General features: G+C 46.0%; 13 non-coding genes across 13 annotated transcripts; all 13 read right to left on the bottom strand.

Annotated features, from left to right (window-relative positions):
* Positions 1 to 1,361: 1,361 nt before the first annotated feature.
* LOC149277255 (U5 spliceosomal RNA) lies at positions 1,362 to 1,476 on the bottom strand. The gene has a single exon (XR_016279121.1). It is a non-coding gene; the product is annotated as a U5 spliceosomal RNA (small nuclear RNA).
* Positions 1,477 to 3,087: 1,611 nt separating this feature from the next.
* LOC149277254 (U5 spliceosomal RNA) lies at positions 3,088 to 3,202 on the bottom strand. Its single transcript, XR_016279120.1, has one exon. It is a non-coding gene; the product is annotated as a U5 spliceosomal RNA (small nuclear RNA).
* A 1,611-nt stretch (positions 3,203 to 4,813) lies between these two features.
* On the bottom strand, positions 4,814 to 4,928 carry LOC149277253 (U5 spliceosomal RNA). Its single transcript, XR_016279257.1, has one exon. It is a non-coding gene; the product is annotated as a U5 spliceosomal RNA (small nuclear RNA).
* A 1,611-nt stretch (positions 4,929 to 6,539) lies between these two features.
* On the bottom strand, positions 6,540 to 6,654 carry LOC149277252 (U5 spliceosomal RNA). The gene has a single exon (XR_016279097.1). It is a non-coding gene; the product is annotated as a U5 spliceosomal RNA (small nuclear RNA).
* Positions 6,655 to 8,265: 1,611 nt separating this feature from the next.
* Positions 8,266 to 8,380, bottom strand: LOC149277251 (U5 spliceosomal RNA). The gene has a single exon (XR_016279086.1). It is a non-coding gene; the product is annotated as a U5 spliceosomal RNA (small nuclear RNA).
* A 1,611-nt stretch (positions 8,381 to 9,991) lies between these two features.
* LOC149277250 (U5 spliceosomal RNA) lies at positions 9,992 to 10,106 on the bottom strand. The gene has a single exon (XR_016279233.1). It is a non-coding gene; the product is annotated as a U5 spliceosomal RNA (small nuclear RNA).
* A 1,611-nt stretch (positions 10,107 to 11,717) lies between these two features.
* On the bottom strand, positions 11,718 to 11,832 carry LOC149277249 (U5 spliceosomal RNA). The gene has a single exon (XR_016279274.1). It is a non-coding gene; the product is annotated as a U5 spliceosomal RNA (small nuclear RNA).
* Positions 11,833 to 13,443: 1,611 nt separating this feature from the next.
* LOC149277248 (U5 spliceosomal RNA) lies at positions 13,444 to 13,558 on the bottom strand. Its single transcript, XR_016279208.1, has one exon. It is a non-coding gene; the product is annotated as a U5 spliceosomal RNA (small nuclear RNA).
* A 1,611-nt stretch (positions 13,559 to 15,169) lies between these two features.
* Positions 15,170 to 15,284, bottom strand: LOC149277247 (U5 spliceosomal RNA). The gene has a single exon (XR_016279277.1). It is a non-coding gene; the product is annotated as a U5 spliceosomal RNA (small nuclear RNA).
* Positions 15,285 to 16,895: 1,611 nt separating this feature from the next.
* Positions 16,896 to 17,010, bottom strand: LOC149277246 (U5 spliceosomal RNA). Its single transcript, XR_016279118.1, has one exon. It is a non-coding gene; the product is annotated as a U5 spliceosomal RNA (small nuclear RNA).
* A 1,611-nt stretch (positions 17,011 to 18,621) lies between these two features.
* Positions 18,622 to 18,736, bottom strand: LOC149277245 (U5 spliceosomal RNA). Its single transcript, XR_016279184.1, has one exon. It is a non-coding gene; the product is annotated as a U5 spliceosomal RNA (small nuclear RNA).
* Positions 18,737 to 20,347: 1,611 nt separating this feature from the next.
* Positions 20,348 to 20,462, bottom strand: LOC149277244 (U5 spliceosomal RNA). The gene has a single exon (XR_016279256.1). It is a non-coding gene; the product is annotated as a U5 spliceosomal RNA (small nuclear RNA).
* Positions 20,463 to 22,073: 1,611 nt separating this feature from the next.
* Positions 22,074 to 22,188, bottom strand: LOC149277243 (U5 spliceosomal RNA). The gene has a single exon (XR_016279117.1). It is a non-coding gene; the product is annotated as a U5 spliceosomal RNA (small nuclear RNA).
* Between the last annotated feature and the right edge of the window lie 387 nt (positions 22,189 to 22,575).

The raw sequence follows: 22,575 nt of genomic DNA, 5'->3' as shown, positions 1-22,575 counted from the left end.
AGCAGTCTTAGTGACCGGGGCGCGAGCTTGCTTCTCTGAAACAATTTTGTTTGCTTTAAGAAAAGAAAAGCTGAAGATTGTACCTCCCCCACCGCTTTGCCTACGGGGGCCCGCAACTTCCCCTTCCGCTGCAGCCACCAGAAGTTCCTGGCACACATGCTTTGGGCTGTGTTACAAGGTTAGGGGTAAGGCTTCGGGATGGAATCTGATTACTACTCTTTTTCCCCAATGGTGGCGTGCTGAACCCATCGGCTTCACAAATACCAAGTTGCCTGATGCTGTTTCCTTTGAAAGCAAATATATCTTTTCCACAAATGAAATCTTTCTAATTAAACCACCTTTCCAAAGTTAGCGGTTAGAAACGCTTAAGCATGGAAAGGTTTGGTGATAGAGCTTGGGTTAGGGGCGGGTTAAGCTCATGGCTTTGAAGAGGCACAGTTACAGTTAGCGTCGGAGTACTGTTAATGGTTTACGGTTGACAGTTTAGGGTTAGGTAAGGCTTAGAATCCTTCCCCATTGTGGCGTGTTTAGCCCATCCTTTTCCCAAACACCAAAAAAGCCTGATTGCCTTCAATTTCTTTTTGTCTTAAGCAGCATCGCCAGTGCCAACATTTTGCACCTAAGATTATAAAAAGTACCTAGCAAAATTGTTTCCGTTTTAAAACCGCACAAAATCTCGGACAGTTCACCTGTCTGTATGCCTCGCGACGAACGAGCGAAAGGCTCACTAGCGGCAGCGCACGGACGACCGGACTCCCCAGCACCGCCACAAAGAAGGAGCGCAGCGCGGCATTGGAGCGGCAAAAGTCAACCCAAACGCAGCAGACTAGACATTTTGCCAAAAACGAAGTCTGCAACCTGATCTTCCCACACGCATAGAGCTTCCCAACTCGTGTCGGAAAGCTTTTAAACAAATAGCAAAAAAGCTATGATCACTGAACCTACAAAGGGCGCATTAGTCTTTTCCATGCTGAAAAGCGGCCCCTTAAGCACGTGGTGAGTGCTTTTTCCAGATGTTTCACTGTTGCTATTTGAGGAAATGAATAATACAACTGCACATGTGAGGAACAGAGACCTCAATGTTAAACATTTAAGGGCAGTTTTTTGTTGTTTGGTTTGTGTATTATGATAAAGAACAATTGGGAACATGTTTGAAAGCGTATGCACAGGCTTATTTGCATAGAGTCTGGAGGGCGTGGTCTAACCCTGCCTCCTTAAAGCATTTCTACAACCCCAAACAGTACATAGCATGACACAGGCAGGATATTTTGCGCTTCTGGGTGCGACACAGTCCTCAGCCAGGGGAAAGCTTGCGACTAGAGCAAGCAATCTTTTTGATCTATCGTTAACAACAGCAAAGAAGCCCAGCAAACGCCAGGCATCAAAAAATTGGTTACGACTCATGGTCGTTCCTCCCCACGGAAATCTTTAGTAAAAGGCGAAAGATTTATTCGGTCTGAAGAGAAACCAGAGTATGCCCAAGCATGCCGCAGGGCAACGGCCCGGACACAGGCAGTGCTCCTCGATGTTAAGGTGTGTTTAATTAATCCCACCCAGCTCTTGCCTGATCATTGGAACCTTTAACACATGCAAAACACGATTGCAAAGGGATTGGAACTATTTAATATTGGGCTGCTTTAAAGTCTTATTAAACTAACAATAAGGTGGGGCGTTTCCCAGTGCATCATGGGTATTCAAATGAGGCGGCAGCTCAAACAAACCTTCCAGCAGTCTTAGTGACCGGGGCGCGAGCTTGCTTCTCTGAAACAATTTTGTTTGCTTTAAGAAAAGAAAAGCTGAAGATTGTTCCTCCCCCACCGCTTTGCCTACGGGGGCCCGCAACTTCCCCTTCCGCTGCAGCCACCAGAAGTTCCTGGCACACATGCTTTGGGCTGTGTTACAAGGTTAGGGGTAAGGCTTCGGGATGGAATCTGATTACTACTCTTTTTCCCCAATGGTGGCGTGCTGAACCCATCGGCTTCACAAATACCAAGTTGCCTGATGCTGTTTCCTTTGAAAGCAAATATATCTTTTCCACAAATCAAATCTTTCTAATTAAACCACCTTTCCAAAGTTAGCGCTTAGAAACGCTTAAGCATGGAAAGGTTTGGTGATAGAGCTTGGGTTAGGGGCGGGTTAAGCTCATGGCTTTGAAGAGGCACAGTTACAGTTAGCGTCGGAGTACTGTTAATGGTTTACGGTTGACAGTTTAGGGTTAGGTAAGGCTTAGAATCCTTCCCCATTGTGGCGTGTTTAGCCCATCCTTTTCCCAAACACCAAAAAAGCCTGATTGCCTTCAATTTCTTTTTGTCTTAAGCAGCATCGCCAGTGCCAACATTTTGCACCTAAGATTATAAAAAGTACCTAGCAAAATTGTTTCCGTTTTAAAACCGCACAAAATCTCGGACAGTTCACCTGTCTGTATGCCTCGCGACGAACGAGCGAAAGGCTCACTAGCGGCAGCGCACGGACGACCGGACTCCCCAGCACCGCCACAAAGAAGGAGCGCAGCGCGGCATTGGAGCGGCAAAAGTCAACCCAAACGCAGCAGACTAGACATTTTGCCAAAAACGAAGTCTGCAACCTGATCTTTCCACACGCATAGAGCTTCCCAACTCGTGTCGGAAAGCTTTTAAACAAATAGCAAAAAAGCTATGATCACTGAACCTACAAAGGGCGCATTAGTCTTTTCCATGCTGAAAAGCGGCCCCTTAAGCACGTGGTGAGTGCTTTTTCCAGATGTTTCACTGTTGCTATTTGAGGAAATGAATAATACAACTGCACATGTGAGGAACAGAGATCTCAATGTTAAACATTTAAGGGCAGTTTTTTGTTGTTTGGTTTGTGTATTACGATAAAGAACAATTGGGAACATGTTTGAAAGCGTATGCACAGGCTTATTTGCATAGAGTCTGGAGGGCGTGGTCTAACCCTGCCTCCTTAAAGCATTTCTACAACCCCAAACAGTACATAGCATGACACAGGCAGGATATTTTGCGCTTCTGGGTGCGACACAGTCCTCAGCCAGGGCAAAGCTTGCGACTAGAGCAAGCAATCTTTTTGATCTATCGTTAACAACAGCAAAGAAGCCCAGCAAACGCCAGGCATCAAAAAATTGGTTACGACTCATGGTCGTTCCTCCCCACGGAAATCTTTAGTAAAAGGCGAAAGATTTATTCGGTCTGAAGAGAAACCAGAGTATACCCAAACATGCCGCAGGGCAACGGCCCGGACACAGGCAGTGCTCCTCGATGTTAAGGTGTGTTTAATTAATCCCACCCAGCTCTTGCCTGATCATTGGAACCTTTAACACATGCAAAACACGATTGCAAAGGGATTGGAACCATTTAATATTGGGCTGCTTTAAAGTCTTATTAAACTAACAATAAGGTGGGGCGTTTCCCAGTGCATCATGGGTATTCAAATGAGGCGGCAGCTCAAACAAACCTTCCAGCAGTCTTAGTGACCGGGGCGCGAGCTTGCTTCTCTGAAACAATTTTGTTTGCTTTAAGAAAAGAAAAGCTGAAGATTGTTCCTCCCCCACCGCTTTGCCTACGGGGGCCCGCAACTTCCCCTTCCGCTGCAGCCACCAGAAGTTCCTGGCACACATGCTTTGGGCTGTGTTACAAGGTTAGGGGTAAGGCTTCGGGATGGAATCTGATTACTACTCTTTTTCCCCAATGGTGGCGTGCTGAACCCATCGGCTTCACAAATACCAAGTTGCCTGATGCTGTTTCCTTTGAAAGCAAATATATCTTTTCCACAAATCAAATCTTTCTAATTAAACCACCTTTCCAAAGTTAGCGGTTAGAAACGCTTAAGCATGGAAAGGTTTGGTGATAGAGCTTGGGTTAGGGGCGGGTTAAGCTCATGGCTTTGAAGAGGCACAGTTACAGTTAGCGTCGGAGTACTGTTAATGGTTTACGGTTGACAGTTTAGGGTTAGGTAAGGCTTAGAATCCTTCCCCATTGTGGCGTGTTTAGCCCATCCTTTTCCCAAACACCAAAAAAGCCTGATTGCCTTCAATTTCTTTTTGTCTTAAGCAGCATCGCCAGTGCCAACATTTTGCACCTAAGATTATAAAAAGTACCTAGCAAAATTGTTTCCGTTTTAAAACCGCACAAAATCTCGGACAGTTCACCTGTCTGTATGCCTCGCGACGAACGAGCGAAAGGCTCACTAGCGGCAGCGCACGGACGACCGGACTCCCCAGCACCGCCACAAAGAAGGAGCGCAGCGCGGCATTGGAGCGGCAAAAGTCAACCCAAACGCAGCAGACTAGACATTTTGCCAAAAACGAAGTCTGCAACCTGATCTTTCCACACGCATAGAGCTTCCCAACTCGTGTCGGAAAGCTTTGAAACAAACAGCAAAAAAGCTACGATCACTGAACCTACAAAGGGCGCATTAGTCTTTTCCATGCTGAAAAGCGGCCCCTTAAGCACGTGGTGAGTGCTTTTTCCAGATGTTTCACTGTTGCTATTTGAGGAAATGAATAATACAACTGCACATGTGAGGAACAGAGATCTCAATGTTAAACATTTAAGGGCAGTTTTTTGTTGTTTGGTTTGTGTATTACGATAAAGAACAATTGGGAACATGTTTGAAAGCGTATGCACAGGCTTATTTGCATAGAGTCTGGAGGGCGTGGTCTAACCCTGCCTCCTTAAAGCATTTCTACAACCCCAAACAGTACATAGCATGACACAGGCAGGATATTTTGCGCTTCTGGGTGCGACACAGTCCTCAGCCAGGGCAAAGCTTGCGACTAGAGCAAGCAATCTTTTTGATCTATCGTTAACAACAGCAAAGAAGCCCAGCAAACGCCAGGCATCAAGAAATTAGTTACGACTCATGGTCGTTCCTCCCCACGGAAATCTTTAGTAAAAGGCGAAAGATTTATTCGGTCTGAAGAGAAACCAGAGTATGCCCAAACATGCCACAGGGCAACGGCCCGGACACAGGCAGTGCTCCTCGAGGTTAAGGTGTGTTTAATTAATCCCACCCAGCTCTTGCCTGATCATTGGAACCTTTAACACATGCAAAACACGATTGCAAAGGGATTGGAACTATTTAATATTGGGCTGCTTTAAAGTCTTATTAAACTAACAATAAGGTGGGGCGTTTCCCAGTGCATCATGGGTATTCAAATGAGGCGGCAGCTCAAACAAACCTTCCAGCAGTCTTAGTGACCGGGGCGCGAGCTTGCTTCTCTGAAACAATTTTGTTTGCTTTAAGAAAAGAAAAGCTGAAGATTGTACCTCCCCCACCGCTTTGCCTACGGGGGCCCGCAACTTCCCCTTCCGCTGCAGCCACCAGAAGTTCCTGGCACACATGCTTTGGGCTGTGTTACAAGGTTAGGGGTAAGGCTTCGGGATGGAATCTGATTACTACTCTTTTTCCCCAATGGTGGCGTGCTGAACCCATCGGCTTCACAAATACCAAGTTGCCTGATGCTGTTTCCTTTGAAAGCAAATATATCTTTTCCACAAATGAAATCTTTCTAATTAAACCACCTTTCCAAAGTTAGCGGTTAGAAACGCTTAAGCATGGAAAGGTTTGGTGATAGAGCTTGGGTTAGGGGCGGGTTAAGCTCATGGCTTTGAAGAGGCACAGTTACAGTTAGCGTCGGAGTACTGTTAATGGTTTACGGTTGACAGTTTAGGGTTAGGTAAGGCTTAGAATCCTTCCCCATTGTGGCGTGTTTAGCCCATCCTTTTCCCAAACACCAAAAAAGCCTGATTGCCTTCAATTTCTTTTTGTCTTAAGCAGCATCGCCAGTGCCAACATTTTGCACCTAAGATTATAAAAAGTACCTAGCAAAATTGTTTCCGTTTTAAAACCGCACAAAATCTCGGACAGTTCACCTGTCTGTATGCCTCGCGACGAACGAGCGAAAGGCTCACTAGCGGCAGCGCACGGACGACCGGACTCCCCAGCACCGCCACAAAGAAGGAGCGCAGCGCGGCATTGGAGCGGCAAAAGTCAACCCAAACGCAGCAGACTAGACATTTTGCCAAAAACGAAGTCTGCAACCTGATCTTCCCACACGCATAGAGCTTCCCAACTCGTGTCGGAAAGCTTTTAAACAAATAGCAAAAAAGCTATGATCACTGAACCTACAAAGGGCGCATTAGTCTTTTCCATGCTGAAAAGCGGCCCCTTAAGCACGTGGTGAGTGCTTTTTCCAGATGTTTCACTGTTGCTATTTGAGGAAATGAATAATACAACTGCACATGTGAGGAACAGAGACCTCAATGTTAAACATTTAAGGGCAGTTTTTTGTTGTTTGGTTTGTGTATTATGATAAAGAACAATTGGGAACATGTTTGAAAGCGTATGCACAGGCTTATTTGCATAGAGTCTGGAGGGCGTGGTCTAACCCTGCCTCCTTAAAGCATTTCTACAACCCCAAACAGTACATAGCATGACACAGGCAGGATATTTTGCGCTTCTGGGTGCGACACAGTCCTCAGCCAGGGGAAAGCTTGCGACTAGAGCAAGCAATCTTTTTGATCTATCGTTAACAACAGCAAAGAAGCCCAGCAAACGCCAGGCATCAAAAAATTGGTTACGACTCATGGTTGTTCCTCCCCACGGAAATCTTTAGTAAAAGGCGAAAGATTTATTCGGTCTGAAGAGAAACCAGAGTATACCCAAACATGCCGCAGGGCAACGGCCCGGACACAGGCAGTGCTCCTCGATGTTAAGGTGTGTTTAATTAATCCCACCCAGCTCTTGCCTGATCATTGGAACCTTTAACACATGCAAAACACGATTGCAAAGGGATTGGAACCATTTAATATTGGGCTGCTTTAAAGTCTTATTAAACTAACAATAAGGTGGGGCGTTTCCCAGTGCATCATGGGTATTCAAATGAGGCGGCAGCTCAAACAAACCTTCCAGCAGTCTTAGTGACCGGGGCGCGAGCTTGCTTCTCTGAAACAATTTTGTTTGCTTTAAGAAAAGAAAAGCTGAAGATTGTACCTCCCCCACCGCTTTGCCTACGGGGGCCCGCAACTTCCCCTTCCGCTGCAGCCACCAGAAGTTCCTGGCACACATGCTTTGGGCTGTGTTACAAGGTTAGGGGTAAGGCTTCGGGATGGAATCTGATTACTACTCTTTTTCCCCAATGGTGGCGTGCTGAACCCATCGGCTTCACAAATACCAAGTTGCCTGATGCTGTTTCCTTTGAAAGCAAATATATCTTTTCCACAAATGAAATCTTTCTAATTAAACCACCTTTCCAAAGTTAGCGGTTAGAAACGCTTAAGCATGGAAAGGTTTGGTGATAGAGCTTGGGTTAGGGGCGGGTTAAGCTCATGGCTTTGAAGAGGCACAGTTACAGTTAGCGTCGGAGTACTGTTAATGGTTTACGGTTGACAGTTTAGGGTTAGGTAAGGCTTAGAATCCTTCCCCATTGTGGCGTGTTTAGCCCATCCTTTTCCCAAACACCAAAAAAGCCTGATTGCCTTCAATTTCTTTTTGTCTTAAGCAGCATCGCCAGTGCCAACATTTTGCACCTAAGATTATAAAAAGTACCTAGCAAAATTGTTTCCGTTTTAAAACCGCACAAAATCTCGGACAGTTCACCTGTCTGTATGCCTCGCGACGAACGAGCGAAAGGCTCACTAGCGGCAGCGCACGGACGACCGGACTCCCCAGCACCGCCACAAAGAAGGAGCGCAGCGCGGCATTGGAGCGGCAAAAGTCAACCCAAACGCAGCAGACTAGACATTTTGCCAAAAACGAAGTCTGCAACCTGATCTTCCCACACGCATAGAGCTTCCCAACTCGTGTCGGAAAGCTTTTAAACAAATAGCAAAAAAGCTATGATCACTGAACCTACAAAGGGCGCATTAGTCTTTTCCATGCTGAAAAGCGGCCCCTTAAGCACGTGGTGAGTGCTTTTTCCAGATGTTTCACTGTTGCTATTTGAGGAAATGAATAATACAACTGCACATGTGAGGAACAGAGACCTCAATGTTAAACATTTAAGGGCAGTTTTTTGTTGTTTGGTTTGTGTATTATGATAAAGAACAATTGGGAACATGTTTGAAAGCGTATGCACAGGCTTATTTGCATAGAGTCTGGAGGGCGTGGTCTAACCCTGCCTCCTTAAAGCATTTCTACAACCCCAAACAGTACATAGCATGACACAGGCAGGATATTTTGCGCTTCTGGGTGCGACACAGTCCTCAGCCAGGGGAAAGCTTGCGACTAGAGCAAGCAATCTTTTTGATCTATCGTTAACAACAGCAAAGAAGCCCAGCAAACGCCAGGCATCAAAAAATTGGTTACGACTCATGGTTGTTCCTCCCCACGGAAATCTTTAGTAAAAGGCGAAAGATTTATTCGGTCTGAAGAGAAACCAGAGTATACCCAAACATGCCGCAGGGCAACGGCCCGGACACAGGCAGTGCTCCTCGATGTTAAGGTGTGTTTAATTAATCCCACCCAGCTCTTGCCTGATCATTGGAACCTTTAACACATGCAAAACACGATTGCAAAGGGATTGGAACCATTTAATATTGGGCTGCTTTAAAGTCTTATTAAACTAACAATAAGGTGGGGCGTTTCCCAGTGCATCATGGGTATTCAAATGAGGCGGCAGCTCAAACAAACCTTCCAGCAGTCTTAGTGACCGGGGCGCGAGCTTGCTTCTCTGAAACAATTTTGTTTGCTTTAAGAAAAGAAAAGCTGAAGATTGTTCCTCCCCCACCGCTTTGCCTACGGGGGCCCGCAACTTCCCCTTCCGCTGCAGCCACCAGAAGTTCCTGGCACACATGCTTTGGGCTGTGTTACAAGGTTAGGGGTAAGGCTTCGGGATGGAATCTGATTACTACTCTTTTTCCCCAATGGTGGCGTGCTGAACCCATCGGCTTCACAAATACCAAGTTGCCTGATGCTGTTTCCTTTGAAAGCAAATATATCTTTTCCACAAATCAAATCTTTCTAATTAAACCACCTTTCCAAAGTTAGCGCTTAGAAACGCTTAAGCATGGAAAGGTTTGGTGACAGAGCTTGGGTTAGGGGCGGGTTAAGCTCATGGCTTTGAAGAGGCACAGTTACAGTTAGCGTCGGAGTACTGTTAATGGTTTACGGTTGACAGTTTAGGGTTAGGTAAGGCTTAGAATCCTTCCCCATTGTGGCGTGTTTAGCCCATCCTTTTCCCAAACACCAAAAAAGCCTGATTGCCTTCAATTTCTTTTTGTCTTAAGCAGCATCGCCAGTGCCAACATTTTGCACCTAAGATTATAAAAAGTACCTAGCAAAATTGTTTCCGTTTTAAAACCGCACAAAATCTCGGACAGTTCACCTGTCTGTATGCCTCGCGACGAACGAGCGAAAGGCTCACTAGCGGCAGCGCACGGACGACCGGACTCCCCAGCACCGCCACAAAGAAGGAGCGCAGCGCGGCATTGGAGCGGCAAAAGTCAACCCAAACGCAGCAGACTAGACATTTTGCCAAAAACGAAGTCTGCAACCTGATCTTTCCACACGCATAGAGCTTCCCAACTCGTGTCGGAAAGCTTTTAAACAAACAGCAAAAAAGCTATGATCACTGAACCTACAAAGGGCGCATTAGTCTTTTCCATGCTGAAAAGCGGCCCCTTAAGCACGTGGTGAGTGCTTTTTCCAGATGTTTCACTGTTGCTATTTGAGGAAATGAATAATACAACTGCACATGTGAGGAACAGAGATCTCAATGTTAAACATTTAAGGGCAGTTTTTTGTTGTTTGGTTTGTGTATTACGATAAAGAACAATTGGGAACATGTTTGAAAGCGTATGCACAGGCTTATTTGCATAGAGTCTGGAGGGCGTGGTCTAACCCTGCCTCCTTAAAGCATTTCTACAACCCCAAACAGTACATAGCATGACACAGGCAGGATATTTTGCGCTTCTGGGTGCGACACAGTCCTCAGCCAGGGCAAAGCTTGCGACTAGAGCAAGCAATCTTTTTGATCTATCGTTAACAACAGCAAAGAAGCCCAGCAAACGCCAGGCATCAAGAAATTGGTTACGACTCATGGTCGTTCCTCCCCACGGAAATCTTTAGTAAAAGGCGAAAGATTTATTCGGTCTGAAGAGAAACCAGAGTATACCCAAACATGCCGCAGGGCAACGGCCCGGACACAGGCAGTGCTCCTCGAGGTTAAGGTGTGTTTAATTAATCCCACCCAGCTCTTGCCTGATCATTGGAACCTTTAACACATGCAAAACACGATTGCAAAGGGATTGGAACTATTTAATATTGGGCTGCTTTAAAGTCTTATTAAACTAACAATAAGGTGGGGCGTTTCCCAGTGCATCATGGGTATTCAAATGAGGCGGCAGCTCAAACAAACCTTCCAGCAGTCTTAGTGACCGGGGCGCGAGCTTGCTTCTCTGAAACAATTTTGTTTGCTTTAAGAAAAGAAAAGCTGAAGATTGTACCTCCCCCACCGCTTTGCCTACGGGGGCCCGCAACTTCCCCTTCCGCTGCAGCCACCAGAAGTTCCTGGCACACATGCTTTGGGCTGTGTTACAAGGTTAGGGGTAAGGCTTCGGGATGGAATCTGATTACTACTCTTTTTCCCCAATGGTGGCGTGCTGAACCCATCGGCTTCACAAATACCAAGTTGCCTGATGCTGTTTCCTTTGAAAGCAAATATATCTTTTCCACAAATCAAATCTTTCTAATTAAACCACCTTTCCAAAGTTAGCGGTTAGAAACGCTTAAGCATGGAAAGGTTTGGTGATAGAGCTTGGGTTAGGGGCGGGTTAAGCTCATGGCTTTGAAGAGGCACAGTTACAGTTAGCGTCGGAGTACTGTTAATGGTTTACGGTTGACAGTTTAGGGTTAGGTAAGGCTTAGAATCCTTCCCCATTGTGGCGTGTTTAGCCCATCCTTTTCCCAAACACCAAAAAAGCCTGATTGCCTTCAATTTCTTTTTGTCTTAAGCAGCATCGCCAGTGCCAACATTTTGCACCTAAGATTATAAAAAGTACCTAGCAAAATTGTTTCCGTTTTAAAACCGCACAAAATCTTGGACAGTTCACCTGTCTGTATGCCTCGCGACGAACGAGCGAAAGGCTCACTAGCGGCAGCGCACGGACGACCGGACTCCCCAGCACCGCCACAAAGAAGGAGCGCAGCGCGGCATTGGAGCGGCAAAAGTCAACCCAAACGCAGCAGACTAGACATTTTGCCAAAAACGAAGTCTGCAACCTGATCTTCCCACACGCATAGAGCTTCCCAACTCGTGTCGGAAAGCTTTTAAACAAATAGCAAAAAAGCTATGATCACTGAACCTACAAAGGGCGCATTAGTCTTTTCCATGCTGAAAAGCGGCCCCTTAAGCACGTGGTGAGTGCTTTTTCCAGATGTTTCACTGTTGCTATTTGAGGAAATGAATAATACAACTGCACATGTGAGGAACAGAGACCTCAATGTTAAACATTTAAGGGCAGTTTTTTGTTGTTTGGTTTGTGTATTATGATAAAGAACAATTGGGAACATGTTTGAAAGCGTATGCACAGGCTTATTTGCATAGAGTATGGAGGGCGTGGTCTAACCCTGCCTCCTTAAAGCATTTCTACAACCCCAAACAGTACATAGCATGACACAGGCAGGATATTTTGCGCTTCTGGGTGCGACACAGTCCTCAGCCAGGGCAAAGCTTGCGACTAGAGCAAGCAATCTTTTTGATCTATCGTTAACAACAGCAAAGAAGCCCAGCAAACGCCAGGCATCAAGAAATTGGTTACGACTCATGGTCGTGCCTCCCCACGGAAATCTTTAGTAAAAGGCGAAAGATTTATTCGGTCTGAAGAGAAACCAGAGTATGCCCAAACATGCCGCAGGGCAACGGCCCGGACACAGGCAGTGCTCCTCGAGGTTAAGGTGTGTTTAATTAATCCCACCCAGCTCTTGCCTGATCATTGGAACCTTTAACACATGCAAAACACGATTGCAAAGGGATTGGAACCATTTAATATTGGGCTGCTTTAAAGTCTTATTAAACTAACAATAAGGTGGGGCGTTTCCCAGTGCATCATGGGTATTCAAATGAGGCGGCAGCTCAAACAAACCTTCCAGCAGTCTTAGTGACCGGGGCGCGAGCTTGCTTCTCTGAAACAATTTTGTTTGCTTTAAGAAAAGAAAAGCTGAAGATTGTACCTCCCCCACCGCTTTGCCTACGGGGGCCCGCAACTTCCCCTTCCGCTGCAGCCACCAGAAGTTCCTGGCACACATGCTTTGGGCTGTGTTACAAGGTTAGGGGTAAGGCTTCGGGATGGAATCTGATTACTACTCTTTTTCCCCAATGGTGGCGTGCTGAACCCATCGGCTTCACAAATACCAAGTTGCCTGATGCTGTTTCCTTTGAAAGCAAATATATCTTTTCCACAAATCAAATCTTTCTAATTAAACCACCTTTCCAAAGTTAGCGGTTAGAAACGCTTAAGCATGGAAAGGTTTGGTGATAGAGCTTGGGTTAGGGGCGGGTTAAGCTCATGGCTTTGAAGAGGCACAGTTACAGTTAGCGTCGGAGTACTGTTAATGGTTTACGGTTGACAGTTTAGGGTTAGGTAAGGCTTAGAATCCTTCCCCATTGTGGCGTGTTTAGCCCATCCTTTTCCCAAACACCAAAAAAGCCTGATTGCCTTCAATTTCTTTTTGTCTTAAGCAGCATCGCCAGTGCCAACATTTTGCACCTAAGATTATAAAAAGTACCTAGCAAAATTGTTTCCGTTTTAAAACCGCACAAAATCTCGGACAGTTCACCTGTCTGTATGCCTCGCGACGAACGTGCGAAAAGCTCACTAGCGGCAGCGCACGGACGACCGGACTCCCCAGCACCGCCACAAAGAAGGAGCGCAGCGCGGCATTGGAGCGGCAAAAGTCAACCCAAACGCAGCAGACTAGACATTTTGCCAAAAACGAAGTCTGCAACCTGATCTTTCCACACGCATAGAGCTTCCCAACTCGTGTCGGAAAGCTTTGAAACAAATAGCAAAAAAGCTATGATCACTGAACCTACAAAGGGCGCATTAGTCTTTTCCATGCTGAAAAGCGGCCCCTTAAGCACGTGGTGAGTGCTTTTTCCAGATGTTTCACTGTTGCTATTTGAGGAAATGAATAATACAACTGCACATGTGAGGAACAGAGATCTCAATGTTAAACATTTAAGGGCAGTTTTTTGTTGAATGGTTTGTGTATTACGATAAAGAACAATTGGGAACATGTTTGAAAGCGTATGCACAGGCTTATTTGCATAGAGTCTGGAGGGCGTGGTCTAACCCTGCCTCCTTAAAGCATTTCTACAACCCCAAACAGTACATAGCATGACACAGGCAGGATATTTTGCGCTTCTGGGTGCGACACAGTCCTCAGCCAGGGCAAAGCTTGCGACTAGAGCAAGCAATCTTTTTGATCTATCGTTAACAACAGCAAAGAAGCCCAGCAAACACCAGGCATCAAAAAATTGGTTACGACTCATGGTCGTTCCTCCCCACGGAAATCTTTAGTAAAAGGCGAAAGATTTATTCGGTCTGAAGAGAAACCAGAGTATACCCAAACATGCCGCAGGGCAAAGGCCCGGCCACAGGCAGTGCTCCTCGAGGTTAAGGTGTGTTTAATTAATCCCACCCAGCTCTTGCCTGATCATTGGAACCTTTAACACATGCAAAACACGATTGCAAAGGGATTGGAACTATTTAATATTGGGCTGCTTTAAAGTCTTATTAAACTAACAATAAGGTGGGGCGTTTCCCAGTGCATCATGGGTATTCAAATGAGGCAGCAGCTCAAACAAACCTTCCAGCAGTCTTAGTGACCGGGGCGCGAGCTTGCTTCTCTGAAACAATTTTGTTTGCTTTAAGAAAAGAAAAGCTGAAGATTGTACCTCCCCCACCGCTTTGCCTACGGGGGCCCGCAACTTCCCCTTCCGCTGCAGCCACCAGAAGTTCCTGGCACACATGCTTTGGGCTGTGTTACAAGGTTAGGGGTAAGGCTTCGGGATGGAATCTGATTACTACTCTTTTTCCCCAATGGTGGCGTGCTGAACCCATCGGCTTCACAAATACCAAGTTGCCTGATGCTGTTTCCTTTGAAAGCAAATATATCTTTTCCACAAATCAAATCTTTCTAATTAAACCACCTTTCCAAAGTTAGCGGTTAGAAACGCTTAAGCATGGAAAGGTTTGGTGATAGAGCTTGGGTTAGGGGCGGGTTAAGCTCATGGCTTTGAAGAGGCACAGTTACAGTTAGCGTCGGAGTACTGTTAATGGTTTACGGTTGACAGTTTAGGGTTAGGTAAGGCTTAGAATCCTTCCCCATTGTGGCGTGTTTAGCCCATCCTTTTCCCAAACACCAAAAAAGCCTGATTGCCTTCAATTTCTTTTTGTCTTAAGCAGCATCGCCAGTGCCAACATTTTGCACCTAAGATTATAAAAAGTACCTAGCAAAATTGTTTCCGTTTTAAAACCGCACAAAATCTCGGACAGTTCACCTGTCTGTATGCCTCGCGACGAACGAGCGAAAGGCTCACTAGCGGCAGCGCACGGACGACCGGACTCCCCAGCACCGCCACAAAGAAGGAGCGCAGCGCGGCATTGGAGCGGCAAAAGTCAACCCAAACGCAGCAGACTAGACATTTTGCCAAAAACGAAGTCTGCAACCTGATCTTTCCACACGCATAGAGCTTCCCGACTCGTGTCGGAAAGCTTTTAAACAAATAGCAAAAAAGCTATGATCACTGAACCTACAAAGGGCGCATTAGTCTTTTCCATGCTGAAAAGCGGCCCCTTAAGCACGTGGTGAGTGCTTTTTCCAGATGTTTCACTGTTGCTATTTGAGGAAATGAATAATACAACTGCACATGTGAGGAACAGAGATCTCAATGTTAAACATTTAAGGGCAGTTTTTTGTTGTTTGGTTTGTGTATTACGATAAAGAACAATTGGGAACATGTTTGAAAGCGTATGCACAGGCTTATTTGCATAGAGTCTGGAGGGCGTGGTCTAACCCTGCCTCCTTAAAGCATTTCTACAACCCCAAACAGTACATAGCATGACACAGGCAGGATATTTTGCGCTTCTGGGTGCGACACAGTCCTCAGCCAGGGGAAAGCTTGCGACTAGAGCAAGCAATCTTTTTGATCTATCGTTAACAACAGCAAAGAAGCCCAGCAAACGCCAGGCATCAAAAAATTGGTTACGACTCATGGTCGTTCCTCCCCAAGGAAATCTTTAGTAAAAGGCGAAAGATTTATTCAGTCTGAAGAGAAACCAGAGTATACCCAAACATGCCGCAGGGCAACGGCCCGGACACAGGCAGTGCTCCTCGATGTTAAGGTGTGTTTAATTAATCCCACCCAGCTCTTGCCTGATCATTGGAACCTTTAACACATGCAAAACACGATTGCAAAGGGATTGGAACCATTTAATATTGGGCTGCTTTAAAGTCTTATTAAACTAACAATAAGGTGGGGCGTTTCCCAGTGCATCATGGGTATTCAAATGAGGCGGCAGCTCAAACAAACCTTCCAGCAGTCTTAGTGACCGGGGCGCGAGCTTGCTTCTCTGAAACAATTTTGTTTGCTTTAAGAAAAGAAAAGCTGAAGATTGTTCCTCCCCCACCGCTTTGCCTACGGGGGCCCGCAACTTCCCCTTCCGCTGCAGCCACCAGAAGTTCCTGGCACACATGCTTTGGGCTGTGTTACAAGGTTAGGGGTAAGGCTTCGGGATGGAATCTGATTACTACTCTTTTTCCCCAATGGTGGCGTGCTGAACCCATCGGCTTCACAAATACCAAGTTGCCTGATGCTGTTTCCTTTGAAAGCAAATATATCTTTTCCACAAATCAAATCTTTCTAATTAAGCCACCTTTCCAAAGTTAGCGGTTAGAAACGCTTAAGCATGGAAAGGTTTGGTGATAGAGCTTGGGTTAGGGGCGGGTTAAGCTCATGGCTTTGAAGAGGCACAGTTACAGTTAGCGTCGGAGTACTGTTAATGGTTTACGGTTGACAGTTTAGAGTTAGGTAAGGCTTAGAATCCTTCCCCATTGTGGCGTGTTTAGCCCATCCTTTTCCCAAACACCAAAAAAGCCTGATTGCCTTCAATTTCTTTTTGTCTTAAGCAGCATCGCCAGTGCCAACATTTTGCACCTAAGATTATAAAAAGTACCTAGCAAAATTGTTTCCGTTTTAAAACCGCACAAAATCTCGGACAGTTCACCTGTCTGTATGCCTCGCGACGAACGAGCGAAAGGCTCACTAGCGGCAGCGCACGGACGACCGGACTCCCCAGCACCGCCACAAAGAAGGAGCGCAGCGCGGCATTGGAGCGGCAAAAGTCAACCCAAACGCAGCAGACTAGACATTTTGCCAAAAACGAAGTCTGCAACCTGATCTTTCCACACGCATAGAGCTTCCCAACTCGTGTCGGAAAGCTTTTAAACAAATAGCAAAAAAGCTATGATCACTGAACCTACAAAGGGCGCATTAGTCTTTTCCATGCTGAAAAGCGGCCCCTTAAGCACGTGGTGAGTGCTTTTTCCAGATGTTTCACTGTTGCTATTTGAGGAAATGAATAATACAACTGCACATGTGAGGAACAGAGATCTCAATGTTAAACATTTAAGGGCAGTTTTTTGTTGTTTGGTTTGTGTATTATGATAAAGAACAATTGGGAACATGTTTGAAAGCGTATGCACAGGCTTATTTGCATAGAGTCTGGAGGGCGTGGTCTAACCCTGCCTCCTTAAAGCATTTCTACAACCCCAAACAGTACATAGCATGACACAGGCAGGATATTTTGCGCTTCTGGGTGCGACACAGTCCTCAGCCAGGGGAAAGCTTGCGACTAGAGCAAGCAATCTTTTTGATCTATCGTTAACAACAGCAAAGAAGCCCAGCAAACGCCAGGCATCAAAAAATTGGTTACGACTCATGGTCGTTCCTCCCCACGGAAATCTTTAGTAAAAGGCGAAAGATTTATTCGGTCTGAAGAGAAACCAGAGTATGCCCAAGCATGCCGCAGGGCAACGGCCCGGACACAGGCAGTGCTCCTCGATGTTAAGGTGTGTTTAATTAATCCCACCCAGCTCTTGCCTGATCATTGGAACCTTTAACACATGCAAAACACGATTGCAAAGGGATTGGAACTATTTAATATTGGGCTGCTTTAAAGTCTTATTAAACTAACAATAAGGTGGGGCGTTTCCCAGTGCATCATGGGTATTCAAATGAGGCGGCAGCTCAAACAAACCTTCCAGCAGTCTTAGTGACCGGGGCGCGAGCTTGCTTCTCTGAAACAATTTTGTTTGCTTTAAGAAAAGAAAAGCTGAAGATTGTTCCTCCCCCACCGCTTTGCCTACGGGGGCCCGCAACTTCCCCTTCCGCTGCAGCCACCAGAAGTTCCTGGCACACATGCTTTGGGCTGTGTTACAAGGTTAGGGGTAAGGCTTCGGGATGGAATCTGATTACTACTCTTTTTCCCCAATGGTGGCGTGCTGAACCCATCGGCTTCACAAATACCAAGTTGCCTGATGCTGTTTCCTTTGAAAGCAAATATATCTTTTCCACAAATCAAATCTTTCTAATTAAACCACCTTTCCAAAGTTAGCGCTTAGAAACGCTTAAGCATGGAAAGGTTTGGTGATAGAGCTTGGGTTAGGGGCGGGTTAAGCTCATGGCTTTGAAGAGGCACAGTTACAGTTAGCGTCGGAGTACTGTTAATGGTTTACGGTTGACAGTTTAGGGTTAGGTAAGGCTTAGAATCCTTCCCCATTGTGGCGTGTTTAGCCCATCCTTTTCCCAAACACCAAAAAAGCCTGATTGCCTTCAATTTCTTTTTGTCTTAAGCAGCATCGCCAGTGCCAACATTTTGCACCTAAGATTATAAAAAGTACCTAGCAAAATTGTTTCCGTTTTAAAACCGCACAAAATCTCGGACAGTTCACCTGTCTGTATGCCTCGCGACGAACGAGCGAAAGGCTCACTAGCGGCAGCGCACGGACGACCGGACTCCCCAGCACCGCCACAAAGAAGGAGCGCAGCGCGGCATTGGAGCGGCAAAAGTCAACCCAAACGCAGCAGACTAGACATTTTGCCAAAAACGAAGTCTGCAACCTGATCTTTCCACACGCATAGAGCTTCCCAACTCGTGTCGGAAAGCTTTTAAACAAATAGCAAAAAAGCTATGATCACTGAACCTACAAAGGGCGCATTAGTCTTTTCCATGCTGAAAAGCGGCCCCTTAAGCACGTGGTGAGTGCTTTTTCCAGATGTTTCACTGTTGCTATTTGAGGAAATGAATAATACAACTGCACATGTGAGGAACAGAGATCTCAATGTTAAACATTTAAGGGCAGTTTTTTGTTGTTTGGTTTGTGTATTACGATAAAGAACAATTGGGAACATGTTTGAAAGCGTATGCACAGGCTTATTTGCATAGAGTCTGGAGGGCGTGGTCTAACCCTGCCTCCTTAAAGCATTTCTACAACCCCAAACAGTACATAGCATGACACAGGCAGGATATTTTGCGCTTCTGGGTGCGACACAGTCCTCAGCCAGGGCAAAGCTTGCGACTAGAGCAAGCAATCTTTTTGATCTATCGTTAACAACAGCAAAGAAGCCCAGCAAACGCCAGGCATCAAAAAATTGGTTACGACTCATGGTCGTTCCTCCCCACGGAAATCTTTAGTAAAAGGCGAAAGATTTATTCGGTCTGAAGAGAAACCAGAGCATACCCAACCATGCCGCAGGGCAACGGCCCGGACACAGGCAGTGCTCCTCGATGTTAAGGTGTGTTTAATTAATCCCACCCAGCTCTTGCCTGATCATTGGAACCTTTAACACATGCAAAACACGATTGCAAAGGGATTGGAACCATTTAATATTGGGCTGCTTTAAAGTCTTATTAAACTAACAATAAGGTGGGGCGTTTCCCAGTGCATCATGGGTATTCAAATGAGGCGGCAGCTCAAACAAACCTTCCAGCAGTCTTAGTGACCGGGGCGCGAGCTTGCTTCTCTGAAACAATTTTGTTTGCTTTAAGAAAAGAAAAGCTGAAGATTGTTCCTCCCCCACCGCTTTGCCTACGGGGGCCCGCAACTTCCCCTTCCGCTGCAGCCACCAGAAGTTCCTGGCACACATGCTTTGGGCTGTGTTACAAGGTTAGGGGTAAGGCTTCGGGATGGAATCTGATTACTACTCTTTTTCCCCAATGGTGGCGTGCTGAACCCATCGGCTTCACAAATACCAAGTTGCCTGATGCTGTTTCCTTTGAAAGCAAATATATCTTTTCCACAAATCAAATCTTTCTAATTAAACCACCTTTCCAAAGTTAGCGGTTAGAAACGCTTAAGCATGGAAAGGTTTGGTGATAGAGCTTGGGTTAGGGGCGGGTTAAGCTCATGGCTTTGAAGAGGCACAGTTACAGTTAGCGTCGGAGTACTGTTAATGGTTTACGGTTGACAGTTTAGGGTTAGGTAAGGCTTAGAATCCTTCCCCATTGTGGCGTGTTTAGCCCATCCTTTTCCCAAACACCAAAAAAGCCTGATTGCCTTCAATTTCTTTTTGTCTTAAGCAGCATCGCCAGTGCCAACATTTTGCACCTAAGATTATAAAAAGTACCTAGCAAAATTGTTTCCGTTTTAAAACCGCACAAAATCTCGGACAGTTCACCTGTCTGTATGCCTCGCGACGAACGAGCGAAAGGCTCACTAGCGGCAGCGCACGGACGACCGGACTCCCCAGCACCGCCACAAAGAAGGAGCGCAGCGCGGCATTGGAGCGGCAAAAGTCAACCCAAACGCAGCAGACTAGACATTTTGCCAAAAACGAAGTCTGCAACCTGATCTTTCCACACGCATAGAGCTTCCCAACTCGTGTCGGAAAGCTTTGAAACAAACAGCAAAAAAGCTATGATCACTGAACCTACAAAGGGCGCATTAGTCTTTTCCATGCTGAAAAGCGGCCCCTTAAGCACGTGGTGAGTGCTTTTTCCAGATGTTTCACTGTTGCTATTTGAGGAAATGAATAATACAACTGCACATGTGAGGAACAGAGATCTCAATGTTAAACATTTAAGGGCAGTTTTTTGTTGTTTGGTTTGTGTATTACGATAAAGAACAATTGGGAACATGTTTGAAAGCGTATGCACAGGCTTATTTGCATAGAGTCTGGAGGGCGTGGTCTAACCCTGCCTCCTTAAAGCATTTCTACAACCCCAAACAGTACATAGCATGACACAGGCAGGATATTTTGCGCTTCTGGGTGCGACACAGTCCTCAGCCAGGGCAAAGCTTGCGACTAGAGCAAGCAATCTTTTTGATCTATCGTTAACAACAGCAAAGAAGCCCAGCAAACGCCAGGCATCAAGAAATTAGTTACGACTCATGGTCGTTCCTCCCCACGGAAATCTTTAGTAAAAGGCGAAAGATTTATTCGGTCTGAAGAGAAACCAGAGTATGCCCAAACATGCCACAGGGCAACGGCCCGGACACAGGCAGTGCTCCTCGAGGTTAAGGTGTGTTTAATTAATCCCACCCAGCTCTTGCCTGATCATTGGAACCTTTAACACATGCAAAACACGATTGCAAAGGGATTGGAACTATTTAATATTGGGCTGCTTTAAAGTCTTATTAAACTAACAATAAGGTGGGGCGTTTCCCAGTGCATCATGGGTATTCAAATGAGGCGGCAGCTCAAACAAACCTTCCAGCAGTCTTAGTGACCGGGGCGCGAGCTTGCTTCTCTGAAACAATTTTGTTTGCTTTAAGAAAAGAAAAGCTGAAGATTGTACCTCCCCCACCGCTTTGCCTACGGGGGCCCGCAACTTCCCCTTCCGCTGCAGCCACCAGAAGTTCCTGGCACACATGCTTTGGGCTGTGTTACAAGGTTAGGGGTAAGGCTTCGGGATGGAATCTGATTACTACTCTTTTTCCCCAATGGTGGCGTGCTGAACCCATCGGCTTCACAAATACCAAGTTGCCTGATGCTGTTTCCTTTGAAAGCAAATATATCTTTTCCACAAATGAAATCTTTCTAATTAAACCACCTTTCCAAAGTTAGCGGTTAGAAACGCTTAAGCATGGAAAGGTTTGGTGATAGAGCTTGGGTTAGGGGCGGGTTAAGCTCATGGCTTTGAAGAGGCACAGTTACAGTTAGCGTCGGAGTACTGTTAATGGTTTACGGTTGACAGTTTAGGGTTAGGTAAGGCTTAGAATCCTTCCCCATTGTGGCGTGTTTAGCCCATCCTTTTCCCAAACACCAAAAAAGCCTGATTGCCTTCAATTTCTTTTTGTCTTAAGCAGCATCGCCAGTGCCAACATTTTGCACCTAAGATTATAAAAAGTACCTAGCAAAATTGTTTCCGTTTTAAAACCGCACAAAATCTCGGACAGTTCACCTGTCTGTATGCCTCGCGACGAACGAGCGAAAGGCTCACTAGCGGCAGCGCACGGACGACCGGACTCCCCAGCACCGCCACAAAGAAGGAGCGCAGCGCGGCATTGGAGCGGCAAAAGTCAACCCAAACGCAGCAGACTAGACATTTTGCCAAAAACGAAGTCTGCAACCTGATCTTCCCACACGCATAGAGCTTCCCAACTCGTGTCGGAAAGCTTTTAAACAAATAGCAAAAAAGCTATGATCACTGAACCTACAAAGGGCGCATTAGTCTTTTCCATGCTGAAAAGCGGCCCCTTAAGCACGTGGTGAGTGCTTTTTCCAGATGTTTCACTGTTGCTATTTGAGGAAATGAATAATACAACTGCACATGTGAGGAACAGAGACCTCAATGTTAAACATTTAAGGGCAGTTTTTTGTTGTTTGGTTTGTGTATTATGATAAAGAACAATTGGGAACATGTTTGAAAGCGTATGCACAGGCTTATTTGCATAGAGTCTGGAGGGCGTGGTCTAACCCTGCCTCCTTAAAGCATTTCTACAACCCCAAACAGTACATAGCATGACACAGGCAGGATATTTTGCGCTTCTGGGTGCGACACAGTCCTCAGCCAGGGGAAAGCTTGCGACTAGAGCAAGCAATCTTTTTGATCTATCGTTAACAACAGCAAAGAAGCCCAGCAAACGCCAGGCATCAAAAAATTGGTTACGACTCATGGTCGTTCCTCCCCACGGAAATCTTTAGTAAAAGGCGAAAGATTTATTCGGTCTGAAGAGAAACCAGAGTATGCCCAAGCATGCCGCAGGGCAACGGCCCGGACACAGGCAGTGCTCCTCGATGTTAAGGTGTGTTTAATTAATCCCACCCAGCTCTTGCCTGATCATTGGAACCTTTAACACATGCAAAACACGATTGCAAAGGGATTGGAACTATTTAATATTGGGCTGCTTTAAAGTCTTATTAAACTAACAATAAGGTGGGGCGTTTCCCAGTGCATCATGGGTATTCAAATGAGGCGGCAGCTCAAACAAACCTTCCAGCAGTCTTAGTGACCGGGGCGCGAGCTTGCTTCTCTGAAACAATTTTGTTTGCTTTAAGAAAAGAAAAGCTGAAGATTGTTCCTCCCCCACCGCTTTGCCTACGGGGGCCCGCAACTTCCCCTTCCGCTGCAGCCA

This window comes from Sceloporus occidentalis, unplaced genomic scaffold (genome assembly GCF_023333645.1).
Source record: "Sceloporus occidentalis isolate IW3139 unplaced genomic scaffold, rSceOcc1.0.p SCAF_220, whole genome shotgun sequence".
NCBI classification, from domain to species: domain Eukaryota; kingdom Metazoa; phylum Chordata; class Lepidosauria; order Squamata; family Phrynosomatidae; genus Sceloporus; species Sceloporus occidentalis.
The sequence above is the reverse complement of the archived record's forward strand: the minus strand, read 5'-3'. Positions and strand labels throughout refer to the sequence as shown.